This window comes from Thamnophis sirtalis, unplaced genomic scaffold, assembly GCF_051295495.1.
Source record: "Thamnophis sirtalis isolate CommonGarterSnake01/CBP01778 unplaced genomic scaffold, rThaSir2_p1.2 scaffold_8, whole genome shotgun sequence".
Taxonomy (NCBI): Eukaryota; Metazoa; Chordata; class Lepidosauria; order Squamata; family Natricidae; genus Thamnophis; species Thamnophis sirtalis.
The window spans coordinates 2,615,856-2,637,229 of record NW_028261388.1 but is presented as its reverse complement, the minus strand read 5'-3'; the positions used below and the strand labels follow the sequence as shown (position 1 = coordinate 2,637,229).

At 44.6% G+C, this 21,374-nt stretch overlaps 1 protein-coding gene across 2 annotated transcripts in view; it reads left to right on the top strand.

Moving 5' to 3' along the window:
- Window positions 1-9,819: 9,819 nt before the first annotated feature.
- P2RY6 (pyrimidinergic receptor P2Y6) overlaps window positions 9,820-21,374 on the top strand; it is a 44,319-nt gene continuing 32,764 nt past the window's right edge. Inside the window, exon 1 of one of the 2 annotated variants that reach the window (XM_087720967.1) lies at window positions 9,820-9,939. The gene's annotated coding sequence lies outside the window, so the exon portion shown is untranslated. The remainder of the gene's footprint in view (window positions 9,940-21,374) is intronic. The other variant, XM_087720969.1, reaches the window with a different exon arrangement.

Below are 21,374 nucleotides of genomic sequence, written 5' to 3'. Positions count from 1 at the left end.
ATACGAGTCAGTTGCCAAGCGCCTGAATTTTGATCACGTCACCATGGGGAATGCTGCCACGGCCGTAAGTGTGGAACACAGTCGTAAGTCGCTATTTTTGAGTGCCGTTCTTAACTTTAAACTAGGCGTTGTAAGTCAAGGAGTATCTGTATCATTTAAATCTTTTTCCCTCTTTTCTCCAGGAGTTTGAAAAAGCAATTATTCCCTCATCCCGTTTGACATACACAACAACCCTTTGAGGTCGGCCAAGCTGAGAACCAGCGAATACCCCAAACTCTGCTTGGGATTTTTTTGCCCCGACCGACAACATTTTACTCAATTCTTTTGTCTGACATGAGAAAATCAGATTCCCTCAGCCACGATTCGGGTTAAAAACACATCAAATCTATCTAAAAACTACAACCAGTCCTTGACTTATAATGATTCATTTAGTGACCGTTCAAAGCTGCAACGGCCCTGAAAAAAAGTAAAATTATGACCGTTTCCCAGACTTAACCGCCTTTGCAGCTTCCCCACAATCCCATGAATAAAATCCGGACACTTACCAACTGACTCATATTTACGACGGTCGCAGTACCCCTGGGGTCACGTGATCCCGTTTTGCGACCGTCCGACAAGCAAAGTCAATGGGGGGGGGGGAAGCCGGATTCGCTTAACAACCGCGGGACACAACATAACAGCTGTAGGGATTCACTTAAGAAAAATGGTTAAAAACGGGCAGGGAGGAATCTCTTTAACAGCCGTCTCGTTTAGCAGCCAAACTTTTGAGCTCCATCGTGGTCGTAAGTCGAGGCCCACCTGCAGGAATGTCCGCTTTTCTTGCAAAATAGCACGGGGCCACCTTCTTCTGTCCCCCCTTTCAGTTTTCCCCATTTTGGGTAACGTTTCTCCAGATCCACATTTTTCAGAGTGAGTAAAAATGCTCCCCTTGTGTTGCACAAGAATCCTTTGCTCTGTGCAAACGGTCCTCGGCTCGCTGGAGTGTTGTCGGTTGTGTGTTGTCGTTTTTTTTCCCCCTCTTTCCTTTAAGGCTCAACCAGTTTGACCTCTCACGGCTTTTGCAACCACGATTTTCCTTGAGGTCCCGGCCTCCTGCTGTGACCTCCAACCAGTGGTGGGTTTCAAAACTTTGGAGAACCTCTTCTGTAGGTGTGGCCTGCTTTGTGGGAGTGGCTTGCCGGCCATGTGACCGGGTGGGAGTGGCTTGCTGGCCATGTGACTGGGTGGGAGTGGCCATCTTGTAAAAATGTGGTGAAGCTCACTTAACAACGCTCTTGCTTAGCATCCAAAATGTTGGCTCAGGAACTCTGGCATTTGAAGCACGCAAGTCTTAAAGCTGTCAAGTTACAAGACCCTTGCACCCCTAACCCTTTAGAAAAAAAAACCCCAGGGGTGTTCAAACTTGACAGCTTTAAGACTTGTGGACTTCAACTCCCAGAATTCCTGCTCCAGTCATGTTGGCTCAGGAACTCTGGCACTGAAGTGTGCAAGTCTTAAAGCTGTCAAGTTACAAGACCCTTGCACCCCTAACCCTTTAGGAAAAAAACCCAGGGGTGTTCAAACTTGACAGCTTTAAGACTTGTGGACTTCAACTCCCAGAATTCCTCCTCCAGTCATGTTGGTTCAGAAACTCTGGCATTTGAAGCACGCAAGTCTTAAAGCTGTCAAGTTACAAGACCCTTGCACCCCTAACCTTTAGAGAAAAAAGCCCAGGGGTGTTCAAACTTGACAGCTTTAAGACTTGTGGACTTCAACTCCCAGAATTCCTCCTCCAGTCATGTTGGCTCAGGAACTGACATTGAAGTGTGCAAGTCTTAAAGCTGTCAAGTTACAAGACCCTTGCACCCCTAACCCTTTAGGAAAAAAACCCAGGGGTGTTCAAACTTGACAGTTTTAAGACTTGTGGACTTCAACTCCCAGAATTCCTCCTCCAGTCATGTTGGCTCAAGAACTCTGGCATTGAAGCACGCAAGTCTTAAAGCTGTCAAGTTACAAGACCCTTGCACCCCTAAACCTTTAGAAAAAAAAAACCAGGGGTGTTCAAAGTGGACAGCTTTAAGACTTGTGGACTTCAACTCCCAGAATTCCTCCTCCAGTCATGTTGGCTCAGGAACTCTGGCATTTGAAGTGTGCAAGTCTTAAAGCTGTCAAGTTAGAAGACCCTCGCACCCCTAACCTTTTAGAAAAAAAAACCCACAGGGGTGTTCAAAGTTGACAGCTTTAAGACTTGTGGACTTCCACTCCCAGAATTCCTCCTCCAGTCATGTTGGCTCAGGAACTCTGGCATTGAAGTGTGCAAGTCTTAAAGCTGTCAAGTTACAAGATCCTTGCACCCCTAACCCTTTAGAAAAAAAAAACCAGGGGTGTTCAAACTTGACAGCTTTAAGACTTGTGGACTTCAACTCCCAGAATTCCTCCTCCAGTCATGTTGGCTCAGGAACTGACATTGAAGTGTGCAAGTCTTAAAGCTGTCAAGTTACAAGACCCTTGCACCCCTAACCCTTTAGGAAAAAAACCCAGGGGTGTTCAAACTTGACAGTTTTAAGACTTGTGGACTTCAACTCCCAGAATTCCTCCTCCAGTCATGTTGGCTCAAGAACTCTGGCATTGAAGCACGCAAGTCTTAAAGCTGTCAAGTTACAAGACCCTTGCACCCCTAACCCTTTAGAAAAAAAAACCAGGGGTGTTCAAAGTGGACAGCTTTAAGACTTGTGGACTTCCACTCCCAGAATTCCTCCTCCAGTCATGTTGGCTCAGGAACTCTGGCATTGAAGTGTGCAAGTCTTAAAGCTGTCAAGTTACAAGATCCTTGCACCCCTAACCCTTTAGAAAAAAAAAACCAGGGGTGTTCAAACTTGACAGCTTTAAGACTTGTGGACTTCAACTCCCAGAATTCCTCCTCCAGTCATGTTGGCTCAGGAACTGACATTGAAGTGTGCAAGTCTTAAAGCTGTCAAGTTACAAGACCCTTGCACCCCTAACCCTTTAGGAAAAAAACCCAGGGGTGTTCAAACTTGACAGTTTTAAGACTTGTGGACTTCAACTCCCAGAATTCCTCCTCCAGTCATGTTGGCTCAAGAACTCTGGCATTGAAGCACGCAAGTCTTAAAGCTGTCAAGTTACAAGACCCTTGCACCCCTAACCCTTTAGAAAAAAAAAACCAGGGGTGTTCAAAGTGGACAGCTTTAAGACTTGTGGACTTCAACTCCCAGAATTCCTCCTCCAGTCATGTTGGCTCAGGAACTCTGGCACTGAAGTGTGCAAGTCTTAAAACTTTCAAGTTACAAGAGCCTCGCACCCCCAACCCTTTAGAAAAAAAACCCAGGGGTGTTCAAACTTGACAGTTTTAAGACTTGTGGACTTCAACTCCCAGAATTCCTGCTCCAGTCATGTTGGCTCAGGAACTCTGGCATTGAAGTGTGCAAGTCTTAAAGCTGTCAAGTTACAAGACCCTTGCACCCCTAACCCTTTAGAAAAAAAAAACCAGGGGTGTTCAAAGTGGACAGCTTTAAGACTTGTGGACTTCAACTCCCAGAATTCCTCCTCCAGTCATGTTGGCTCAGGAACTCTGGCACTGAAGTGTGCAAGTCTTAAAACTGTCAAGTTACAAGAGCCTCGCACCCGTAACCCTTTAGAAAAAAAACCAGGGGTATTCAAACTTGACAGCTTTAAGATTTGTGGACTTCAACTCCCAGAATTCCTCCTCCAGTCATGTTGGCTCAGGAACTCTGGCACTGAAGTGTGCAAGTCTTAAAACTGTCAAGTTACAAGACCCTTGCACCCCTAACCCTTTAGAGAGAAAAAAACCCAGGGGTGTTCAAACTTGACAGCTTTAAGACTTGTGGACTTCAACTCCCAGAATTCCTCCTCTCGCTCTTCATCTTGATGATGTGCGGACGGGTGGGATGGGGGGGGGAGCTGGAACCGATTCTAAACAGCACTGTAGATTTGTGGAACCTCTTCTAGAGAAGAGGTCAGAACTGGCTGGAACCCACCCCTGCCTCCAACGCACTTGAATTTACAAATGAAGACGGAGGAAGAGCCACATAGAATCATGGAATCCTAAGACTGGAAGGGACTTTGGAGGTCATCCATTCCAACCCCCTGCTCAAGCAGGAAACCCCATACAGTATCGGACAAATGGTCGTCCAGTCTCTTGAAAACACCCAGCGTTGCAGCACCCACAACTTCTGGTGACAAGTAGTTCCATTGGTTAACTGTTCTCACTCTCAGGAAATTTCTCCTTAATCTCAGCTTGCTTCTCTCCTTGATTAGTTTCCATCCGTTGTTTCTTGTCCTGCCTTCAGGGGCTTTGCGGAGGCCACATAATTCAGTCTGAAACAACATTTTTTCAATTGTCTGCGTAGCGGGCTGGGGAATTCTGGGCGTTGTAGTCCACGCTAAGGAACCCCCTCCCCCAGCTTTGCAGACAATTAAGTTGAGTTAAATGTTGTCAGTGAGGGAAACCCTCAAGCAGACTCTAGCATATTGGCCGGTTCTCCGGTTGACCTACCCTAAAGGGTTGTTGTGTAGGTCAAATGGGATGAGGGGAGCCTATATTAAGAGCCAAGGTGGCGCAGTGGTTAAATGCAGCACTGCAGGCTACTGCTAGATCAGCAGTTCGGCTGTTCAAATCCCACTAGGCTCAGGGTTGACTCAGCCTTCCATCCTTCCGAGGTGGGTAAAATGGGGACCCAGATTGTTGTTGGGGGCAAATATGCTGACTCTGTAAACCGCTTAGAGAGGGCTGAAAGGCCTATGAAGCGGTATATAAGTCTACTGCTATTGCTATTGCTATAAGTACTCTTTGCAACTTCCAAAGGAAAGACAGAAAAAGATTTAAATTGTACAAGTGGCCCCCGGCTTACAAATTTTCATTTAGTGACTGTTTCAAAGCAAGGGTGGGATTCTAAAATGTTAGCCACTGGTTCTCTGCCCAGTTGCTGGGTGGACGTGGATGTGGTGGGCGTGGCGTACTCGGCCTCCTGCACTATAGCAATAGCAATAGCAGTTAGACTTATATACCGCTTCATAGGGCTTTCAGCCCTCTCTAAGCGGTTTACAGAGTCAGCATATCGCCCCCAACAACAATCCGGGTCCTCATTTCACCCACCTCGGAAGGATGGAAGGCTGAGTCAACCCTGAGCCGGTGAGATTTGAACCGCCGAACTGCAGTCAGCTGAAGTAGCCTGCAGTGCTGCATTTAACCACTGCGCCACCTCGGCTCCATGGCTCCACCATGGCGGCATGGGGGCGTTTTCACCCTCCCCAGGCTTTTCCGAGCCTCGGGGAGGGCAAAAACTACTTCCCCAGGGTCCGGAAGCCAGAAACGGGCCCGTTTTTGGAATTCCGGAAGGCTCAATTATTCCCTTCCCAGACCCTCCACGCAGCCCTTGCCAGACCTACCTATCATCCAAAACAGGCCACATGGAGACCCCTGGGAGGGGCAAGGCGGGAGGGGTGGGTCAGCGGATCCTTCCAACTACCGGTTCGCCCAAACCGGCGCGAAACGGCTGAATCCAACCACTGGTTCAAAGATACGAGGAAAATTTGCCAAGGTTGAGAAATACTAGTTTAGTGTGAGCAAGGGGTTTGAATCAGACTTTCGGAAATGATACAAGGTGGCGCAGTGGTTAAATGCAGCACTGCAGGCTACTGCTAGATCAGCAGTTCAGCGGTTCAAATCTCACCGGCTCAGGGTTGACTCAGCCTTCCATCCTTCCGAGGTGGGTAAAATGAGGACCCGGATTGTTGTTGGGGGCGATATGCTGACTCTCTGTAAACCGCTTAGAGAGGGCTGAAAGCCCTATGAAGCGGTATATAAGTCTACTGCTATTGCTATTGCTACAGGCTTTCCTGCTGGAGCAGCAGGGTGGACTGGATGACCTCCAAGGTCCCTCCCAACTCTTGTTATTCTGTCCTAGGGGTCCCTTCCGACCCTCCCCCGATTCTATTTGCAAGCCCATTTCATTTGCTAGAACAGGAATGGGTTTTGTTACTTCTGCTTATATAAATATAGAAAGATGCAGTTCTCCCGAAAGCTTTATTTTCTCTTTTCTTTTTCATCCACGTCTTGGGGGGGGGGGGTTTCCCTCCCCCCCCACCCCCAGAGTTGTGAAAGTTTCGTTCTTTCTTTTGCTTCTTCAATGTTAAGAAAGAAAGCCAAACTTCCTCCTCGTTGCCCATCTGTTCGGCAAACGGCTCTGTCAATCTTCTCCTGGCATATTGAAGGATGATGAACTTAGCTGGAAGTTGCAGTCCTTCGAACGATACCAGGTTTAAATGGGTTCAGGGTTTGGATGCCCAGAACTGTCAGTCATTTTGATGTGGACAGATGATTTACAAGCATCTCTTGGTGACTGGCCCATAGTCACGTAGCCGGCTTTCATGCCTAAGGCAGGACCAGAACTCATGGTCACTTGGTGATTGGTCATAAGTCTTCCAGCCAGCTTTCATGCCTAAGGCAGGACTAGAACTCACCGTCTCCCTGCGATCGGCCCAAAGTCACCCAGCTGGCTTTCATGCTTAAGGCAGGACTAGAACTCATGTCACCTGGCAATGGGTCATAAGTCTTCCAGCCAGCTTTTATGCCTAAGGCAGGACTAGAACTCCCCAAATTTAGCCCTATCACCAGGAGACTGGGAGTTCTAGTCCCGCCTTAGGCATGAAAGCTAGCTGGGTGACTTTGGGCCAAACACCAGGAGATGGTGAGTTATAGTCCCACCTTAGGCGTGAAAGTAAGGCCACACTTGGAGTACGGCATTCAGTTTTGGTCGCCACGATGTAGAAAAGATGTTGAGACTCTAGAAAGAGTGCAGAGAAGAGCAAGAAAGAGGATTAGGGGACTGGAGGCTAAAATATAGGAAGAACGGTTGCAGGAACTGGGTATGTCTGGTTTAATGGAAAGAAGGACTAGGGGAGACATGATAGCAGTCTTCCGATATCTCAGGGGTTGCCCCAAAGAAGAGGGAGTCAAACTATTTTCTAAAGCACCTGAGGGCAGAACAAGAAGCAATGGGTGGAAACTAATCCAAGAGAGAAGCAACTTAGAACTAAGGAGAAATTTCCTGATTGTTAAAACAATCCATCAGTGGAACAAGTTGCCTTCAGAAGCTGTGAATGCTCCAATACTGGAAGTTTTTAAGAAGCTGTTGTACTGAAATGATAAAGAGTTTCATGTCTGAACAGGGGGTAGGACTAGAAGACCTCAAGGTCCCTTCCAATTCTGTTATTCTGTTCTGTTAACAGGTGGGAGCTTATCAAAGAGTAAAATAGGCAGCCAATAAATTTGATAGATTAGATAGGTAGGTAGGTAGGTAGATAGATAGATAGATAGATAGATAGATAGATAGATAGATAGATAGATAGATAGATGATAGATAGATAGGTAGGTAGGTAGGTAGGTAGGTAGATGATAGATAGATAGATAGATAGATAGATAGATAGATAGATAGATGATAGATAGATGATTGATAGATAGATAGATAGATAGATAGATAGATAGATAGATAGATAGATAGATGATAGATAGGAGATAGATATAGATAGATAGATAGATAGATAGATAGATAGATAGATAGATAGATATATGATAGATAGATGATAGATAGATAACTAGATAGATGATAGATAGGAGATAGATAGATAGATAGATAGATAGATAGATAGATAGATAGATAGATAGAGATAGATAGATAGATAGATAGATAGATGATAGATAGATGATAGATAGATGATAGATAGATAGATAGATAGATAGATAGATAGATAGATAGATAGAGATAGATAGATAGATAGATAGATAGATAGATAGACGATAGATAGATGATAGATAGATAACTAGATAGATGATAGATAGGAGATAGATAGATAGATAGATAGATAGATAGATAGATAGATAGATAGATAGATGATAGATAGATAGATAGATAGATAGATAAATGATAGATAGGAGATAGATAGATAGATAGATAGATAGATAGATAGATAGATAGATAGATAGATAGATAGGAGATAGATGAGAGGTAGGTAGGTAGGTAGGTAGATTGATAGATGAGAGATAGATAGATAGACAGACAGACAGAAAGAAAGAACATAATAGAGAGATAGGGAGAGAGGATAGATAATAGAGCTAGAAATAGAGATGAATAGATAGATAATAATTGATAGGTAGGTAGGTAGGCAGGCAGGCAGGCGATCTATATGGAGGTTTTCAAAAATAGATTGGACCACCATTTGACCAAGATAGTATAAGATTTCCTGCCTTCAGCAGCAGGTTAGGCTAACCCTCCCGCTCGATGAATCTATATTTCCATCTTTGCTGCTGCCTATCTTGCTATCTATTGCCAATTGCATTATTTTCTGGGATGTTAACCATGCCAGATCTCATTTTTGCAAGAGTGCCCTGCAAAATCTGCAGAAATATTTTGAATTTTGCTGCCTAAACCCGGACTTGTGTTTTTTCCGCAGGAGGCCCTTTGGTGGCATCACCGAGGGACCACTTCAAAGGATTCTCCCTTCCCCGAAGTCTTCCTGCAATTCTCTATTTCTCCCTGGTGTTTTTATTTTCCCGTTCCAAGTCAAATAGAGGAGGGGTTTTACACACACACCCCAAAAAATATTTTGTCTTCTCTCAATTGACATTTGAGTTGAAATTCTCCATTGTTTATTCCGTTGGATTCAAAACTCACCAAGGTTAACGGTAAACCAAATTTGGAGCTGATTCACACAACCAGGATGTAACCCAGGGCCAAAATGAGGTACTAATACCATTTTATAAAGCTTTAGTAAGGCCACACCTAGAGTACTGCATCCAGTTTTGATCACCACCCTATAGAGAAGACGGTGAGACTCTAGAAAGAGTGCAGAGAAGAGCAACCAGGATGATGAGGGGACTGGAGGCTAAAACACACGATGTACGGTTGCAGGAACTGGGCCTGGCTAGTCTAGGGAAGAGAAGGACCAGGGGAGACAGGATAGCAGCCTTCCAATATTTGAGGGGCTGCCCCAGAGAGGAGGGGGTCAGGCTGTTTTCCAAAGCACCTGAAGGCCAGACAAGAAACGATGGATGGAAACTGACCAAGGAGAGATTCAAACTGGAAATAAGGAGGAATTTCCTGACAGTGAGAACAATCCACCCATGGAACAGAAGTTGCCTTCGGAAGTTGTGGGAGCTTCATCCCTGGAGACTTTCAAGAAGAGACTGGACTGCCCTCCGTCAGAAATGGTGTAGGGTCTCCTGATTGGGCAGGGGGTTGGACTAGATGACCTCCAAGGTCCCTTCCAACTCTATTCATCTATATTCAATGGAGCAGAAGTTGCCTTTGGAAGTTGTGGGAGCTTCATCCCTGGAGGCTTTCAAGAAGAGACTGGACTGCCCTCCGTCAGAAATGGTGTAGGGTCTCCTGCTTAGGTGGGGGGTTGGGCTAGATGACCTCCAAGGTCCCTTCCAACTCTGTTAATCTATATTCAATAGAATAGTAGTTGCCTTCGGAAGTTGTGGGAGCTTCATCCCTGGAGGCTTTCAAGAAGAGACTGGAGAGCCATCTGTCGGAAATGGTGAAGGGTCTCCTGCTTAGGTGGGGGGTTGGACTAGATGACCTCTAAGGTCCCTTCCAACTCTGTGTCTCGTGTAATTTGTATCCCTCTGGTGATGCAATTCAGCTTCCACGGAAGCGTCGCACCTTCAAACATTCTGCTGGAGCTGCCAAAACTGGAGGCAGGGCAGGGCAGGGCAGAGCAGCGGCGGGGCTGGGCCTGTCTGGGAAAGCGGGGCGGGACCGCGGCTCGCTGCGGCTCTTCCCTGCCGGAGCACCGAGCAGAGCGCAGCGGAGCGCAGTTGCGGCGAGGTTCCCAAGCGCGTCTCGACTCTTTTTTCCCCCGCAGGGCAAAGCGAGCGGGAAGTCAGCGGGCGCTGCCGAGCAGGGGGTCGCGGCTAAGGTAGGGGCTCCTCCAAAGGGCGCAGCGGGAGAAGCGGGGCGGGGGGGGGCTCGGATAGCGGACCTCTGGGGTCCCCCCTTTTTATGACCGCGGAAGAACGCGCCTCGGGGAGAGAAAGGGGATCTCCCTGGCTTTTCCCCATTTGAAGTGTGGTGGAGGGACGGGCGGGCGGGGGGAGGGCTCGGATAGCTGACCTCTGAGGTTCCCCCCCTTTTTGGGGACCGCGGAAGAACGCGCCTCGGGGAGAGAAAGGGGGTCCCCGAGCGCTCCCCATTTAAAAGGTGGGGAGGAACGGTCGTGGGGGGCTCGAATAGCTGATCTCTGGGGTATCCCCTTTTTTAAACCGTGGAAGAAGGCGCCTCGGGGGTCTCCCGGACTTTTCCCCATTTAAAGGGTGGGGAGGAACGGTCGTGGGGGGCTCGGATAGCTGACCTCTGGGGTCTCCCCTTTTTTAAACCGTGGAAGAAGGCGCCTCGGGGGTCTCCCAGACTTTTCCCCATTTAAAGGGTGGGGAGGAACGGTCGTGGGGGGCTCGGATAGCGGACCTCTGATGTTCCCCCTTCTTTGGGACCGCGGGAGAAGGCGCCTCGGGGAGGGAAAGGGGGTCTCCCAGACTTTTCCCCATTTAAAGAATGGGGGGGGACAGTCGTGGGGGACTCGGATAGCTGACCTCTGATGTTCCCCCTTTTTCTGACCTCGGGGAGAGAAAGGGGGTCCCCCAGGCTTTCCCCATTTAACGGGGAGTTTAGGGTCCTTTCTTAGTGCAGGAAGGACTCTCGAGGTCCTCTAGTCCACCCCTCTGACATGGGCACCTCTGCTGCTAAACCCACCTGGACAGGAAGCCGCCACGAGGGTGTGGGGGATTCATGGTGCGTCTGTTTGTGTGTTAGGGTGCGCCTTTGCGCGTTGGTGTGTTGGTGTGTAGCCCCAAAACAGGCTGTGCCGCCAAAACATCTCGGAGCTGGGTGTGAATCCCGCTTCTGCAGGCGATTCTTCCCTGTGGTGCTCTTTCCTTTTTGAAATATTGTTATGATACAATTTTTTCTTCATTTTACATCACAGTTTCAGCTTTGCAACAACTCTATGCCCGTTTATATCCACAGGTGTTGTTTTTTTTTACACTTATATATACTATCATGCCTAGCTATCGTTCTAGATATTTTTACATTTTATAATTTTGGTAAATCTCACCATTACGTACAATTATACATCATAAACATTCTTCGTCTTTCATTATATGTAGGCTTATTTCTAGTTTCTAATTCATTAACCGTCTTTCATTGTTAAGTTTCCTAATCTTTGCGTCTTCTAACACAGTGTTTCTCAACCTTGGCAACTTGAAGATGTCTGGATTTCAACTCCCAGAATTCCCCAGCCAGCATTCGCTGGCTGGGGAATTCTGGGAGTTGAAGTCCAGACATCTTCAAGTTGCCAAGGTTGAGAAACACTGTTCTAACAAGCCAATTAAACCATATATCCCAAATTAAATAATATTCTCTTTCTCCTTTGTCTTTGATTTCCATTGTTAAGCTATCCATCTCCATGCAGTCTAATATTTTCTTTATTATCATTTCCTTCCATTTTTTTTTTAAATCACCATATGCAATTCTGGCCACCATTATTACAGGAAGCATTAAATATTAGGGGTTTATTTTTTGTTACATTTCCCTGTTAACATGCCTGATAGAAATAGCTCCAGTTTTAACATTATTTGCTGTTTTACCATTTCCTCTAACCATTTTTTTAAAATCATTATCCAATATTTTTTTTTGTTGAAGGACATGTCCACCACATGTGATAATATGTTCCTTGAATCTGTTTGCATTTCCACGATTCGGGTGATCTGTTTGGAAAGATTTTTGCTAGCAAAAAATGTTTCCAAACAGATCACCCGAATCCTGGAAATGCAAACAACTGGTGGTAGATGCCATCTATAGAACATTTGATATAAATTTTCTCTATATGCTGCCGACATTGTCAATTTATAATTCCCCCCACACACATACACAATTTCTCCCACTTGTCTAATTCTATGGTGTAGCCGATTTTTTTTTGCCCAAATTATCATAGTGTCCTTTGCTGTTTTTTTCTTCCATTTCAAACCACAATAAATAGTTGTATATTTTTTTTATCTGTCTCCTGTAATATCCTGTCCAATTCTTATGTTTTCTGCATCTTTCTTATATCTCATCTGGATTTGCATATAAGGCCACAAGACAGCCTTTTCCAATATTTGTGTGTGTGTGTGTGTGTGTATTTTATATATATATATATATATATATATATATATATATATATATATATATATATATATATATATATATATATATATATATATATATATATATATATATATATATATATATATATATATTCAAATCCCAGTAAGGGTATGGCTAGCTGATGAGAGCTAAATAGCTTGAAATAGATCTATACTAGTCTCCCTTTATTTATTTATCAGCACAAATAAAAAAACACATTTATATATATATATATATATATATATATATATATATATATATATATATATATATATATATATATATATATATATATATATATATATATATATATATATTATATTTTATAGATAGATAGATAGATAGATAGATAGATAGATAGATGATAGATATAGATAGATAGATAGATAGATAGATAGATAGATAGATAGATAGATAGATAGATAGATAGATAGATAGATATAGTCACAACCCCTGGTAAGCCCCAATTATGGGAGGAAGCTAACAGCTTCCATCATCTGTCAATCGGCTCGTCACAAGAGTCCATCACGACAGAAACCCAATATTTTTACTGTTGTCTTTGTTATATTTGTGTTTTTTATTTGTGCTGATAAATAAATAAAGGGAGACTAGTATAGCACAGGTTCGAATCCCAGTAAGGGTATGGCTAGCTGATGAGAGCTAAATAGCTTGAAATAGATCTATACTAGTCTCCCTTTATTTATTTATCAGCACAAATAACACACAAACACACACACACACACACACACACACACACACACATATATACGTAAATAATGTCCCCACTTTTGTGAGTTGGTGGTCTGGCATCTGGTTTACTCTCTGTCCATTTTTTAAAAACTTTTTGCAATTTATTAAGCTGCGGTTGAATCAAATCGGTTGGATTTTATTGTAGGAAATGAAGGGAGAAGGTTCAGCCAAACATTTATTTTTCCTTTCAAGACAATTTCTCCCCCCCTCCACACACACATACACACACCTCCTTTTCCTCCTGGCTGGGTGGGGAGACCCCAAAGATCCAGCTGGAGGGCTGCGTTAAAATGCCCCCCCCCCAGCATTTTGCAGAGCGAGACGCATTGATAATCCTCAAATTACGACCGTGATTGAGCCCCAAATTTTCGTCGCCAAGCAAAGACTCAGTGAGTTTTTGCCCCGTTTCATGATCTCGCTTGCCGTCGTGGTTAAGTGAATCACCGCATTTCTTCAGAGAGTAAGACGGTTGTTGAGTAAATCTGGCTCCCAAAATGATGTCGCTTGTCATGTGAAGCCAGGTCACTGCAACCATCCTGGGTGCAGGCTAGTTTTAATCCTGGCTTAGGCCTGAAAGCCAGCTGTGTGGCCGTTCACCAGGAGACGGTGAGTTCTAGTGCTGCCTTAGGCAGGAAAGCCAGCTGGGTGACTTTGGGCCAATCACCAGGAGACTGGGAGTTCTAGTACAGGAAAACCAGCTGGGTGACTTTGGGCCAATCACCAGGAGACTGGGAGTTCTAGTACCGCCTTAGGCAGGAAAGCCAACAGGCTGACTTTGGGCCAATCACCAGGAGACGGTGAGTTCTAGTACTGCCTTAGGCAGGAAAGCCAGCTGGGTGACTTTGGGCCAATTACCAGGAGACTGTGAGTTCTAGTACCGCCTTAGACATGAAAGGCAACTGGGTGACTTTGGGCCAATCACCAGGAGACGGTGAGTTCTAGTCCCGCCTTAGGCATGGAAGCCAGCTGGGTGACTTTGGGCCAATCACCAGGAGACGGGGATTTCTAGTACTGCCCTAGGCCTGAATGCCAAGTGGCTGATAGTAGTTGTGGAGAAAAACAGGAGAAGGAGGGACCATTGTTTATGTTCTCCACCTAGAGTTATTGATATAATAAGGGGGGGGGGGTGCTAAATTTAAAAACGTGGCACAAAAGCGCAGGTTTGGCCTTCTTTTGGTGGCGGTTGCTCAAATGATGGGGGCGCCCTGTCGAGTCCCAGGTTCGAATTCTCCACCTCACCACATACCAAATGAAAAACACCCACCCCCACCAAACTACAGTCCGTGGGACGGATCCTCTTATTTAATGACCAAGGAGGAACACCTTCCTCCAAGCCCCCCCCCCCAGTGCTGGGGGTGGGGGCGGGATGCCAAGGGGAGGGGGCCCCAAGGGGTCTCTGGCAGCTGTCCAGAAACTCAGGGCCGCCGTCTTCGTTTTGTGGATTGCCCGGCCTGTAGGCCAGTGGTTCCCAAACTTGGCAACTTTAAGACTTGTGGACTTCAACTCCCAGAGCTCTGCTGGCTGGAGAATTCTGGAAGTTGAAGTCCACAAGTCTTAAAGTTGCCAAGTTTGGGAACCACTGCTGTAGAGTAATCCGTCCCCCCCTGTTTCAGTCATAAGTGGGCCTGATGGCGGTTTGTTCCCCGAGGGACATTCGGTGGCCCCTTTAACGGCTGCGTCCTTCTGGGTTTGTTTCTCCACATGCCCCCCTCGGGAGGGAGGGAAGAAAGAAAGAAAGAAAGAAAGAAAGAAAGAAAGAAAGAAAGAAAGAAAGAAAGAAAGAAAGAAAGAAAGAAAGAAAAGAAAGAAAGGGAGGAGAAGGAGGAATGGAGGTAGGGGAAGAAGAGGAGAAGGAAAAGAGAAAGTGGTATAGAGGAGGAACAAGGAAGGAGGGAGAAAGGGAGGAAGGAAAAGGAGGAGTGAAGGTACGGGTGGAAAAAGAGAAGGAAAAAGAGGAGGGGAAATAGGGGAGGAGGAAGAGGAGGAGGAGGAGGAGGAGGAGGAGGAGGAGGAGGAGGAGGAGGAGGAGGAGGAGGAGGAGAACAACTACTTGTCCAAAATTGTGTAGGGTCTCCTGCTTGAGCAGGGGGTTGGACTAGAAGACCTCTGAGGTGCCTTCCCACTCTGATATTCAGATGGACTCGGTCCCAGTGGGGCCACCGTTGGGAGACCAGAAGGACCAGGCGGGGACAGAGCCTCCTAGAGACAATCTATCTCGGTCTGATCTCCTGCAGTACGAAATGATTTCACGGCACAACAATCAATCTTTTTTCTTCTCTTTTTCTTCCCCTACCTCCACTCCTCCTTCTCCTTTCCCTCCTTCTCCCTTTCTTACTTTCTTTCTTTTTCTTTCTTTCTCTTTCTTTCTTTCTTTCCTTCCTTCCTTCCTTCCTTCCTTCCTCCCTCCCTCCCTCCCCTCCTCCTCCTCCTCCTCCTCCTCCTCCCCCTCCTCCTCCCCCCTTTACAAGCCTTTTCTGAGAACTGGCTCTTCAATTCACATATCCAAAATTGGATCTTTCCTTCCCCCTCAACGTATATCTAAATAATCCGATTTCACGCTCCTTCTCTCTATCCACCCTCCTGGTCTACACTTTTGTGGAGCAGGGGTTTTGTGAAATGGCTCATGATGACAGCAAGCTTGAGTCAGGCTTCCTCCCTTGGCTCCCTGCCCATGGCGGTGAACTACAAGCCCCATAGACCCCAGCCAGGACGGCCCATGTTTCTCGTAAGTCAAGAAGCAAACATTGGCAATTTAGCAATCAGCTCTAAAACCGAAGCCTGTAAAATATCATCGGGTTGCGTTGCAGACGAAGCTTGGTTGATAACCAAGGCCTTATCTTTCTTTTTTAAATCGCTGAAGAATTCTTTGAAAAGTAAAATCAACGGGGTTTATTTTCCTAAGAAAGGGCTGCGTATATCTTGCATTCTTCTATTAACAGCAGCCCAGGCGGGAAAGTGGGATCAAAATTCCAGAGAATTTCCCAGCGATTCCCAGATGTCGTTTGGAAAATTCCCACCTAATCCTAATCCTGGCTTGGAAGGACCAGCTTCCCGCAGAACTCAGCCTAATATTAATCTCATCCTGGTTTGTCCCACTGTTTTCGTGAGAAGCATTTTCTTTTGTAAAAGCGCATCGGTGCCTTAGAAGAGGAAGGGGATTTTCTTTCTTTGGGATTTAAAAAAAAAGGGGGAAACTTAAAATGGGAAGTTTCTATACTTTGGCACAACAAAATGGAAAAATTCGAGAGGCCTTGCTGACTTCGGCCTGTCAGCGGCGTCTTCGAGAAGTCAAATACACAATTATTTTTTTAATCTTTTACAAACATATCAGTGTGTTACCTGAGTATCATACATTTCAAACTAAAAATTTAGTATTAATCACACTTGTTTCTTTTAGCAAGCTTATGTAATACTAATAGTAATACACATCTTTATATTAAATTAGGATCTTTCATTGTTGAGTTATTCAATATTTCAATACGTTATTTTTATACCTATCTTAATTATCACATCTTTTAATGTGGACAAAATATTATCAATCATATTTGTTACATTTAACAAACTTATTCCTGCCTAGGCAGGGGGTTGGACTAGAAGACTTCCAAGCTCCCTTCCAGCTCTATTATTCTATTCTATATAACTAATATTAATACCAACATTTATATTACATTAAGATCTCCCATTATTGCTTATTCAACTTGTTATTTGGTTATTCAATATTTCAGTGTATTGTTTTTATATCGATCACCATATTCTACATAATACAGCTGAGATATTATTCATCTCATTGACTCTAAAGGCTAAATAACATATTGGAATATTGAATAACCCAGCAAATATTGAATAACCCAACAATGAAAGATTGTAATTTAGTCTTTCATTCTTGGGTTATTCAATATTTCAATATGTTATTTTTATGCTAGTCACCCTATCTTAATTATTATACCTTTTAATATAGATAAAATATTATCCACCCTATTGGTTACATTGAACAAACTTATATAACATAATAATAGCGACATTTGTATTAGATTAAGATTTTCTATTATTGCTTATTCAACTTGTTATTTAGTTATTCAAGATTTCTCTCTTTCTTTGAAGTTTTTATTTTTTTTATTTTCATACAAATAACCACATGTATATCATTGCATCATAGCCAACACTATTTTGTATTATTCAATATTATATCAATTCCTCTTACCATCAACTCCCGATGACTATCATTGGCTCTTCTGCTCTCCATACACCATATTTATATCCCATCCATCGCTTTCTTGCCTCCCCTCCCTCTCTCCTCCTCCCTCCCTCCTTCCCTCTATCATCCCTCTCTTCTCTACTTCCCCTTCCTCTCTCCTTCTCTCTCCTCTTTCCACTCCTTCTTTCTCTCCTCCTCTTCTACCTCTCTCCTCCTCCCTCCCTTCTTTCTTCCCTCTATCATCCCTCTCTTCTCTACTTCCCCTTCCTCTCTCCTTCTCTCTCCTCTTTCCACTCCTTCTTTCTCTCCTCCTCTTCTACCTCTCTCCTCCTCCCTCCCTCCTTTCTTCCCTCTATCATCCCTCTCTTCTCTACTTCCCCTTTCTCCTTCTCTTTCCTCTTTCCACTCCTTCTTTCTCTCCTCCTCTTCTCCCTCTCTCCTCCTCCCTCCCTCCTTTCTTCCCTCTATTATCCCTCTCTTCTCTACTTCCCCTTCCTCTCTCCTTCTCCTCTCTCCTCTTTCCACTCCTTCTTTGTCTCCTCCTCTTCCCCCTCTCTCTCCTAACCCCTCTCATCCCCCGTCTCTCTTCCACTCCCTTCATTTCATTTGTTATGATGTATGTTAAAATTATTAATTATGAAAGATGTTTATTGAAATGAAACTACTAACACCATCAGCATTTAATGGAGCCTGCTCAGACGCTGAAATCCACCATGCAAGTTATTCAATATTTCAGTGTATCGTTTTCATATCAACCACCATATTAACATAATACAGCTTGAGATATTATTCATCTCATGGACTCTAAAGGCAAAATGACTGTTATGCGGTTCGAAGCATGCCTTTGTGGAAAAAAGGCCACGCTACCGTGTGCATTGCAATCTCCAAAACAGCTTGGATGTCAAACAGCATGCTAAACCTTCAGCAAAACTAACTGAGATTAAAGCTAGTTTGCTCCATTTTTGCAAAACACAGCTGCGTCTTGGTCTCTAGCCAGCTTGGCTGAGTTTATTGATCGATCCCAGCTTTTTCGCTCTTGTTTGTGTCTGAAAAATCAATTCTTGCAATCCAACTCAGTCCGGATCATCCATCGCCGTCTCTTCTCCGTGTTGATTAAAGGCAAAAAAAAAAACAACCTTGGCAGATTTTCCAAGGACATCCAACAGCTTCTCTCTCCCCCCCCCTCTCTCTCTCTCACACACACACACACACACACACACACAATGGTCTATCATGCCGTTTTACAACCTCTGTATTTTACCACAAAGCCAAGCAAAGTTGTTTTTTTTAAACCGAATGGATTTTTTAAAAACTTTGGATGGATTTAGTCACGTGAAGCGTTAATGCCAAGGCCACACTTGGAATATTTGCATCCGGTTTTGGTCGCCACGATGTAGAAAAGATGTGGAGACTCTAGAAAGAGTGCAGAGAAGAGCAACAAAGAGGATTAGGGGACTGGAGGCCAAAACATACAAAGAACGGTTGCAGGAATTTTGAGTATGTCTGGTTTAATAGAAAGAAGGACGAGGGGAGACATGATAGCAGTTTTGCAATATGTCAGGGGTTGCCACAAAGAAGAGGGAGTCAAGCTATTCTCCAAGGCACCTGAGGGCAGGTCAAGAAGCAATGGGTGGAAACTAATCCAAGAGAGAAGCAACATGGAACTAAGGAGAAATTTCCTGAAAGTGAGAACAATTAACCAGTGGAACCGTTTGCCACCAGAAGTTTGGGTGCTCCATCACTGGAAGTTTTTAAGAAGAGATTGGACAGCCATTTGTCTTGACATGGTATAGGGTCTCCTGCCTGAGCAGGTGGGTCGGACTAGATGACCTCCAAGGTCCCTTCCAACTCTTGTCATTCTGTTAATTTGTTCGGTTGAGTGGATATGGAAATATTTAGTCGGGAAAGGCAAATTCGAAGTGCAGGAGATTTCTAATGAAGCCATTCCATAAAGACTTTCATTTGACTTTGGAGTTTTTTTCCCCCCCTTTGTGGGTGTGTCTATGGATCTGTGAGTGTTTGTGAAAGAGATTGAATTGCGACCTTCTGGGTTCATAAATGATCTCAGTTCTTGACTGCCAATTGATCGACCAAGAACAGAAAGTTTGCATCACACCAGGACTATCACACACCTGGCTAAATAAAATATAAATATTCATTAAGTGGCAGCAAATGTTTACATTTTTTGCTGCCATCTAGTGGTCAGCATCCATTTTGCAGTCCTGGTCTATACAGCCTTTTCTCTCTGCTATGAGGGATATTTGCTCCCTTGGTCCTTCAGTAAATATAGAGGATGATGGGATTGAAGTCCGACACACCTCTTTCTCTACTCTTATACTTATTTCTGAGGTGCCCCAATCACCACTGGAATTGAGTCTCTCCTCCTCCTCCTCCTCCTCCTCTTCCTATCTTCTTTCTTCTCCTCCCTCCTCCTCCTCCTCCTCCTTCTTCTTATCTTCTTTCTTCTCCCTTCTCCTCCTCCTCCTCCTTCTTCTCTCCCTCCTCCTCCTTCTCCTCCTCTTCTTCCTATCTTATTTCTTCTCCCTCCTCCTTCTCCTCTTCCTCCTCCTCCTTCTTCTCTCCCTCCTCCTCCTTCTCCTCCTCTTCTTCCTATCTTATTTCTTCTCCCTCCTCCTCCTTCTCCTCTTCCTCCTCCTCCTCCTCCCCCTTCTTCTTCTTCTCCTTCTTCTCCATCTCCTCTTCCTCCTCCTCCTTCTTCTCCCCCTTCCCCTTCTTCTTCTCCATCTCCTCCTCCTTTTCTCCTCTTCCTCTTCCTCCTCCTCTTCTTCTTCCTTCTATCTTCTCCCTTCTCCTCCTCCTCTTCCTCCTCTTCTTCTTCCTATCTTCTTTCTTCTCCCTTCTCCTCCTCCTCCTCCTTCTTCTCTCCCTCCTCCTCCTTCTCCTCCTCTTCTTCCTATCTTATTTCTTCTCCCTTCTCCTCTTCCTCCTCCTCCTTCTCCCCCTCCCCTTCTTCTTCTCCGTCTCCATCTCCTCCTCCTCCTTCTTCCCCCCTTCCCCTTCTTCTCCATCTCCTCCTCCTCTTTTCTCCTCTTCCTCTTCCTCCTCCTCCTCTTCTTCCTTCTATCTTCTCCTCTTCCTCCTCTTCCTCCCTTCTTTCTATTCCTAAATCAAATCATACTAGGAATAGAATAGAATTCTTTATCGGCCAAACGTGATTGGACACACAAGGAATTTGTCTTTTGGTGCATTATTGTCTCAGTGTGCATAAAGAAAAATAAAACACATTCATCAAGAATCATAACATACAACACAGTGATAGTCATAGGTTGCTAATATAAGCAATCGAATCATACTAGGAAACAAATAAAGCAATATAAATTGTAAAGATACAAGCAACAAGGTTATAGTCATAAGTGGATAAGAGATAGGTACTAGGAAGGATCAGAAGAACTCTTAGTAAATTATTGACTGTTGTGGGAATTATTTGTTTAGCAAAGTGATGCCGTTCGGGGAAAAACTGTCCTTGTGTCTAGTTGTCTTGGTGCGCAGTGATCCGTAGTGTGGTTTTCAGGGTAGAAATTGGAACAATTTATGCCCAGGATGCGAGGGGCCTGTAGGTATCTTCACAACCCTCTTTTTGACTTGTGCAGGTCCTCAATGGAAGGCAGGTTGGCAGCAATCAAAAGAAAGTCCAGTTTTCTCTCTAAGAAACACCTTTTGGGTCCTTCTCTCTTTTTTCTCCATATCTTTTCACTGCTACGTTCTCGTTCTTTCCCACCGTTGAAATAAGAACAATTTAGAAAACTTCCTAGCTCGGAACGTACAGGTTTTTCAAAAATGTTAGGTATGTTTAGCTGCAAGAGTTCATATTTCCTCCGGGTTGTTGTGTCTTCAGCGGTTATATTCCGAATGCTTGTATTTCTGGATTTGCTAAGCATTGAACAGGGAGTCCTTGGTTTATGACGACCGTGGAAACCAGAATTTCCATAGCTAAAGCAAGGCAGCGGCTTAAGTGAACTGTGCCGAATTTTATGACCTTTTCAGTTCAGCAAACAGCTACCGTTGTTAAGTGAATCACGTGAAATGCTGTCTCACTTGATGATAAGAGAAGTTTTGGCCTCCGTCGTGGTCGTTATTCAAGGACTACCTGTAATCTATCCCAGCGCAGTAACAATCTTGAATTCTACTGTATATTGCAATATTAATGCTATATCAGGGGTTTTCAATTCAATTGTATGGAATGCAAAGGATGTGTGGTTTTTTTTCCA